A 7417-nucleotide genomic window follows, 5' to 3' on the forward strand; every position below is an offset into this window, starting at 1 on the left:
CGATTTGTCTACGCCTGTGGGTTTCCAGTGTCCAGCGGCCCGGGGTAGGACCGCCAATACCCATTGGCTTGCGCGCAAGATAGACTTCTTGGTCCGTGTTTCAAGACGGGTCCCGAGGGTATCTCAATGCATAATGCGTCATCACAGATCGGGGGTGAGTGCTTCGAAGGTCTCCGGCTTGAGAACCTGCCCTCTCGACCCCGCTCTAACCAATCCATCACGCTTCCAGCGGCGCACCAAATGCTCGGTCGGGCCCTGCGCCTCTCGGTGTGAAAGGCGCGGAGACTCTCGCTCGGGGAGGCCGCCGAGCCACCCGTACTAAAGAGCCGCCAACCACGAGCCAGGGGCCGTTGCCGGAACAATAAACTCACACTTGTAATGGATCGCGATGTCCGTTACTGCGGACCGATAAGTGCACGGCAGCCGACCCGGCGAGGGCCAACCACCGCTGAATATCGCCGCCCGGATCATTGAGCTCAACAGGTTTGCGTCCCCTAGGCAGTTTCACGTACTATTTGACTCTCTATTCAGAGTGCTTTTCAACTTTCCCTCACGGTACTTGTTTTCTATCGGTCTCATGGCGGTATTTAGCTTTAGAAGGAGTTTACCTCCCACTTAGTGCTGCACTATCAAGCAACACGACTCCATGGAGCCGACCGTCTACCACCTCACTTTTCGTGCCGTTCGACGGGCCTATCACCCTCTGTGGGATAATGGGCCACCTTCAAGTTGAACTTGAACTGTTTGCACCGTAAGTGGTAGATAACGGACCGGTCCAGTACACGGAATCGGACAGACGCGAGGTACGCGCCGTCCCTACGTGCTGAGCTTATCCCGTTTCGCTCGCAGCTACTCAGGGAATCCCTGTTGGTTTCTTGTCCTCCCCTTATTAATATGCTTAAATTCTGGGGGTTCTCACACATCACTTGAGGCCTACGTTGGATTTTTCCCGAATGGTAAATAGTAGCACGCACTTGTTCGCTTGTATCCAGCGGGTGGGCGTACCGCACGCGTTACACGACTCGGCCAGACGGCGGGTCCCGGCAACAGACGGCAAGCCAGGTGTTCAAGGGCTTCCGGTGCTCCCAGGTTGTCTTATAGCCGAAGTTCGAACCGTGCGACACGACACGCACCCACTGGGCCAACTGTACCGCCTTACCATTTCAGCGCCCAAGGTCCCCCGCGGAAGGGGTCCGAGCACGCCATGATGCACAGTGCGCCAAACGCGTGTGTTCAAGCCTGCGACACACTCCCGGGCGTGCTGCTCGCCCAGGCGTGCCGCTGGTACGCGGGCGTCCTGTAGTTATGGAATAGTGTGTAACAAGAATTGGTAGGCACTCAAGAATGTGTGCATCGGTCGGGTTTAAACGTCCGATGCGCCATATGCGTTCAACGTGTCGGTGTTCATGTGTCCTGCAGTTCACATTCTGACGCGCATTTAGCTGCGGTCTTCATCGATCCATGAGCCGAGTGATCCCCTGCCTAGGGTTTTGGTATGTTCAACTGTCTCCTATGTTTTCGTTATGCGCTAGGTGCATCTCTCACAACTTAAGTTCCCCGGACAGCGTAACCGTGCACCTCTCGGTTCCTTCGAAGCCGTCCAGGGTGGACAAGGATGACCATTGGTCTTCCTTCCCATTGATCGACGCGCGATGTGGGCGGCATCGGCGCGATCTTGCACAACTTTCGTTCTCTTGATTAGGTTCTCTCTCGCTCGAGGCCAGTGTTTAAATATGTTCTAGTGGGTCTTTACCTTCGCCCATGTGTCACACACTTTACGCGTTCGATGGCTGCCATTGGGAGTGTGCGCACAGGTACGAAGGCCACTGGCCTACGGTCGCGCACGCTCAATATCGTAGTATAGACACACCTCTCTCGCGGGTCTAATTGGCGTGCGCGGCCCCCAAAAGGTAACATAGCAGTTTGTTCTGCTGATACCGTGTTTCTCTATCTCTCTAAACAACTCACACAACAACATATATGTATTGATCGGTAATGATCCTTCCGCAGGTTCACCTACGGAAACCTTGTTACGACTTTTACTTCCTCTAAATCATCAAGTTCGGTCAACTTCGGCCATGCCAGCTGCAGCTCACGAAGGAACCGCGGAAGGTGTGCCTCCAGAGACCTCACTAAATAATCCATCGGTAGTAGCGACGGGCGGTGTGTACAAAGGGCAGGGACGTAATCAGCGCTAGCTAATGACTAGCACTTACTAGAAATTCCAGGTTCATGGGGACCGTTGCAGTCCCCAATCCCAACTAAATGAGCATTTGGGTGATTTCCCGTTCCTCTCGGAATGGGGGCGCCAATTGGCGAGAACACGCTGCTGCTCACATTGTAGCACGCGTGCAGCCCAGAACATCTAAGGGCATCACGGACCTGTTATCGCTCATTCTCACCTTGCTAAACACAAGTTGTCCCGCTAAGCAGGGCAAACGTGGCCGACGACCGCCCGTGAAGGGGCCGCCGGCCTTGACGTCAGGTGCGCCCGGAGGTGCACTGCTGACAGCGTTCTAGTTAGCTTGTTTGAGTCGCGTTCGTTATCGGAATTAACCAGACAAATCATTCCACGAACTAAGAACGGCCATGCACCACTACCCTTAAATTTGAGAAAGAGCTCTCAATCTGTCTTACCTCGATAAGTTCGGACCTGGTAAATTTTCCCGTGTTGAGTCAAATTAAGCCGCAAGCTCCACTTCGTTTTTTTTTTTTTTTTAACAAATGCAGGTTTTATTGTTCATAAACATTATGTTCTAACAAACAATAGCATAAACCCACGCTCTTGACGCACGACGTCGCCCGCCAGGGATTTGTCATGCGTCATTACGAACCCTTTCGGATGTCTCTTCCCTATTTCTTTATTAAATTGAATCGTATCTTAACCGCATATTAAAGGCGTACGCTTGCTTAGTCCGCGTGACTCACTCATTCTTTCCCCTCTCGGAGATCTCAAGAAGTCAACCCGACATCTATCGATCTGACCATTCCGCCTCGCTGGCGGCAGCCTCCTCCGCGGGTGTCCATCGTCGGCCTGCAGCCAAAGCACGACGGCGCCTTTCGTTTTCGCGTCTGTTCCGCCGAGACCTTATCAGGTCCGCCTCCGTAGGCGCGGTCCGACGGCGGCGCGTCGTCGAGGGTCCCTCAGCCTGGACCCGAGCTCGCCATGCGCGCTGCATGAATAGACGCCGCTCATGGCGAATTCTAACCGTTTCAGGGGAAGGTGGTCCCCCTCTGCTACGCCTAGGTATGGGAGGAGGAGCTAGGCCCGCTCGCTCCGCCTCTACTGCCGTCCGCAGTATCTCGTCATCTCGGGCGGCCAGTGCTGCTGCGACGTCCGCAGCCAGTCGCACTCGCGCCCGATCCTCCGCTCTGCCGCGAAGCCGTCGGTTGCGGGCAGATCGCTGACGCGCTGCTCGCGCCTCGTTCACGCGCCGCGTGATGTCTTCGATGATGACGTCGTCCATCTCCTCACCGAAGAGTGCGGCCACACTTTCGAGGACCACTTCCTCGTCCTCGGCGAAAGCCGCTTCCGTTCGACCATTGGTGAGCGCTTCCTCATCGCGCCACAGCTGTTGAAGCACTGTGGTGATGGTCTTTGCTGCTTTCTGAATGCGGTCCCACCACTCCGCACTCTCCAGCAGCTTCTCTGCGATGTTGTTAAGCTGGACCGACTCGGGTGTCCCCCAGCCCAGCAGCTCACGTCGGATCTCCTCAAACACGGGGCACTCGAACAAGACGTGGGCCACCGACTCGACCGACCCCACGCACCGTGGACACTCCGGAGACGAAGCGAAGCCGCAGACGTGCAGGTACTCCCGGAAGAATCCGTGTCCGGAGAGCACCTGCGAAAGGTGGAAGTCCACCTTCCCGTGCTTTCGTCCCGTCCACCGGTGCAGGTCGGGAATCATCCCGTGCGCCCACGTCAAGTAGCGGCTGGCCGATGGTGTTGCCGCCGCACGGTCCCAGGCGTCCTGCCATTGCAGCATCGTGGCTGCTCGCTCCGCCGCTCGTACCTCCTTCCTGCTGGCGCCAGGCTCGACCAGCAGCCTGCTATGGCACCTTGCGTCCTCGTTGACGACCAGCCAGTACGGCACCAAACCAGCCATCACCACTGACACCTCGTAGGATACCGAGCGGAACGAACTCGATACCCCACGTGCCAGTGGCTTCTGGACCTGGGCCAGTCGTCTTCGGCACCACTGCATGTCTGTCGCCTTAGCCCAGATGGGCGAGGCGTACCGGATCACCGACTCAGCGACTCCTGCCAGCAACCGCCGCTTGGCCACCTGGGGGCCGCTGTGGTTCCTCATCACCGAGGTAACCACCGCCACCGCACGGAGGGCCTTGTCCGCGGCCGCTTCCACGTGCGGTTTCCACGAGAGTTTCTCGTGGAGTTGTACCCCCAGGTAGCGTATCGATCGCTTTGACGTGCAGACCACTTCGCCGACGCGCACAGGAATTTCCAAACGTCCTCGACGCAGACTCGATATCAGAACCACCTCGGTTTTGTGGGGGGCGAGACTAAGGTGACGTGCCTCGAGCCACCCCATCACCGCGTCGATCGCAGCCTCCGCGACCGTCGCCGACTCCTCGGGTGTGCAGCCCTCGGCCAGGATGGCGATGTCATCGGCAAAGCCGACGATGGTGGCCCCTTCAGGGAGCTGGATCCGCAGAACGCCGTCGTACATAACGTTCCACAGAGTCGGGCCAAGGATTGACCCCTGTGGAACGCCTGCCGTCACCCGACGTGACACCGGGCCGTCGTGGGTGTCGTACACCAGCTCCCTGTCGGTGAAATAGTCGCGGAGCAGGAGTTGCAGCTGCGCTGGAACCTCCTTCTCACGCAGGGCCATCGCCATCGCCTGCCAGCTGGCGGTGTTAAAGGCGTTTCTGACGTCCAACGCCACAACCAGCAGACAGCGCTTATCCCGGTTGTTAGTCCGTCCGTAGGACATCGCGCGCTCGCCTGCTTCCACCACCAGCTGGATCGCCTGCAGGGTGCTCCGCTGCTTCCGGAATCCGAACTGGTTCTCGGCCAGCCGAGGTGCCTCCGGATCCTCCAGGTGCTCGTTGAGTCTGTCCAGCGTAGTCCTCTCGAAGACCTTCGCCGGATTGTCGATCAAGCAGATCGGGCGGCAGGACGAGGCTTCGCCCGGCGGCTTACCCGGCTTAGGCAACAGCACCAGCTTCTGCCTTTTCCATTCGCGTGGTATTTCGCCGGTGTCCAAGCAGCGCTGGTAGACACCAGCGAATGGCTCCGGATACTTCCGGATGGCAGCCGTTACCGCAGCGTTCGGTACTCCATCGAGGCCAGGCGCCTTCCGCGGATGCAGCTCGCTCGCTATCGCCTGGAGCTCCGCGCAGCTGATCGGACGGACCGGAGTGTCCCCTTCCGAAGGCGTGACGTCCGGCCACTCGACCGGGGGATGCTCCGGAAACAGCTCCTCGACGATCCGCTGCAACACCGCTGGATCGCGTTCACGCGCCGTCCAGCTGCCCCGAAACCGAAGAAGCACTTGCCGGAACCACTGTCCCGTCTCATCTGCAGCCAGGGCCTGCAGCCACTCATCGAACTGGCGCTGCTTGCTGGCCTTAATTGCCACCCTTAAGGCAGCACGCGCCTCCTGATGTTCCTCTGAAGCCAGTTCGGCGGACGTCTCGTCGAGGGCCAATAACTGTCGCTCCCGAGCCAACCGGCAGCGCTCGGTCAGCTCCTCGATATCCGGAGTCCACCAATATGTGTTGCAGTTCCTCCTCTGCTGCTGCGACTGCCCAATCCTCGCCATGGTAGCGTCGCAGGCCTCCGTAAGCACCATCCCCAGGCTTGCCGCATCGGTCACCCGATCGGCAAAACGGGTCGCCTCAAGTGCCAGCTCGAAAGTACGGGGGCAAAACTGGCGAGTTCGCCAGCGAGTACCCGCCTCCCGTACTTCGACACCTTCCTGCTGATGAATGCCCCGTCCGGGCCGCTGACCTGTACGATGCTGTTGCCCGACCGCAAACCGAATATAGCGGTGGTCGCTATAGGAGTAGCGGTCTAGCGTCCGCCAGGAGCTGATGTCCTCCGCTGCTCCATCCGATCGGCAGAGCGTTGGACTCGCGAAGGCGACGTCCACTCTGCTGGGCCGAGCCACACCGTTCCCCAGGAATGTCGGCTCCGTGCCGCGGTTGAGGACCTCCAATCCTAGGCTGGTAACCGTCTGAAGGAGCGCCTCACCCTTAAGGTTGGCCCGCTCGCTCCCCCAGGCCCCATGCCACGCGTTGAAGTCACCAGCTATCAGCACGCAAGGGTGGCCTCGCGCAAGTACCTCCAGCCGGTCCATCTGCTGCTCGAACTCCGGGAGGCCGATCGATGGCGGAATATAGCAGCAGATGACAACGATGCCCGCCACCTCGGCAGCTACGATGCCCGGATGCTGCACGCTCCTCACCCGCTGTATGGGAAACCGTTGGCCACTGGTGACGATCGCGGCCTTCAGTGCGTCGTCGGATGCCCAGTTCCCATTGTTGGCCGGCACAGCATAGAGCTCCGTGATGAGCATCACGTCTGCTCCCTCCTCCCTCATCCGCTGGAGCGCAAGATCCTGAGCGCTCCTGCTCTTACCGATATTTATCTGGAGCACTTCTATCATCATCGTGTGGCTGCAGCTTTGCACGAAGCTGCGGCAATCGAGTGCGGGCCGCCACACTTCAAACAGCGAGCCTCGCCAGTGCAGCTCGCTGCCTTGTGGCCTTCCGCGCCACACCGGATACACGCTTTGCTGCGGTCCTCTCCCGAGCACTGCCCGGCGAAGTGGCCGCGCTCCAAACATCGGAAGCACCGCTTCTCCTCCAGCGACGCTTTCGGGACCTCCCACACCCAACAGGAGGTGTGTCCTAGGAGCAGGCGCTTCCCAGCCAGATGCTCCGCATCCGACCGGGGCAGACGAACGCGAGCACGCTTCGTGCCGTCTCGCCGCTCCCACATGTCGAAGGTGGCCTCGGAATGCTCCTTGCCGAGAGCCGTCAACACCGCCCGACGCAGCTGGTCCTCGCTCGCCAAGGAGTCGATGTTTGTTATGAGCACCATCGACATCTCCGTACGCACGGACGCCGCACCCTTGTCTCCGATGGCTTGCCGGATACGCTGGCACAGCTCGGCGCTGTCGGCATCACGGCTCAGCGGCAGCCGCAAGGTGTCTTTCGGCGTTCGCTTGCCGACGCCGATCTTCTCCTGCATGCCGTCGAGATGCGAGCTCGTACGAATCGCCCTATACATGTCGAGGTAGCTGACGCCCTCCGCTGGCATCACCTCGATGGTGTCGGGCCGCTTCCGCGACTTCTTCACTGCAGCTGGCATCGTGCGTGGCTGCTGCTTACTCTGCTTTCGCAGCAACTGGCCCTGCAAATGCCACTGTTGTTGTTGTTGCTGGGG

At 59.3% G+C, this 7417-nt stretch overlaps 2 non-coding genes across 2 annotated transcripts in view; both read right to left on the reverse strand.

The window, feature by feature from the left end:
* LOC128307944 (large subunit ribosomal RNA) overlaps nucleotides 1-935 on the reverse strand; it is a 4157-nt gene extending 3222 nt beyond the window's left edge. Inside the window, exon 1 of the ribosomal RNA XR_008287954.1 lies at nucleotides 1-935. This exon is cut by the window's left edge and continues 3222 nt beyond it. This is a non-coding gene — a ribosomal RNA (large subunit ribosomal RNA).
* A 397-nt stretch (nucleotides 936-1332) lies between these two features.
* On the reverse strand, nucleotides 1333-1490 carry LOC128307924 (5.8S ribosomal RNA). Its single transcript, XR_008287935.1, has one exon. It is a non-coding gene; the product is annotated as a 5.8S ribosomal RNA (ribosomal RNA).
* Between the last annotated feature and the right edge of the window lie 5927 nt (nucleotides 1491-7417).

This window comes from Anopheles moucheti (genome assembly GCF_943734755.1).
Source record: "Anopheles moucheti chromosome X unlocalized genomic scaffold, idAnoMoucSN_F20_07 X_unloc_2, whole genome shotgun sequence".
Taxonomy (NCBI): domain Eukaryota; kingdom Metazoa; phylum Arthropoda; class Insecta; order Diptera; family Culicidae; genus Anopheles; species Anopheles moucheti.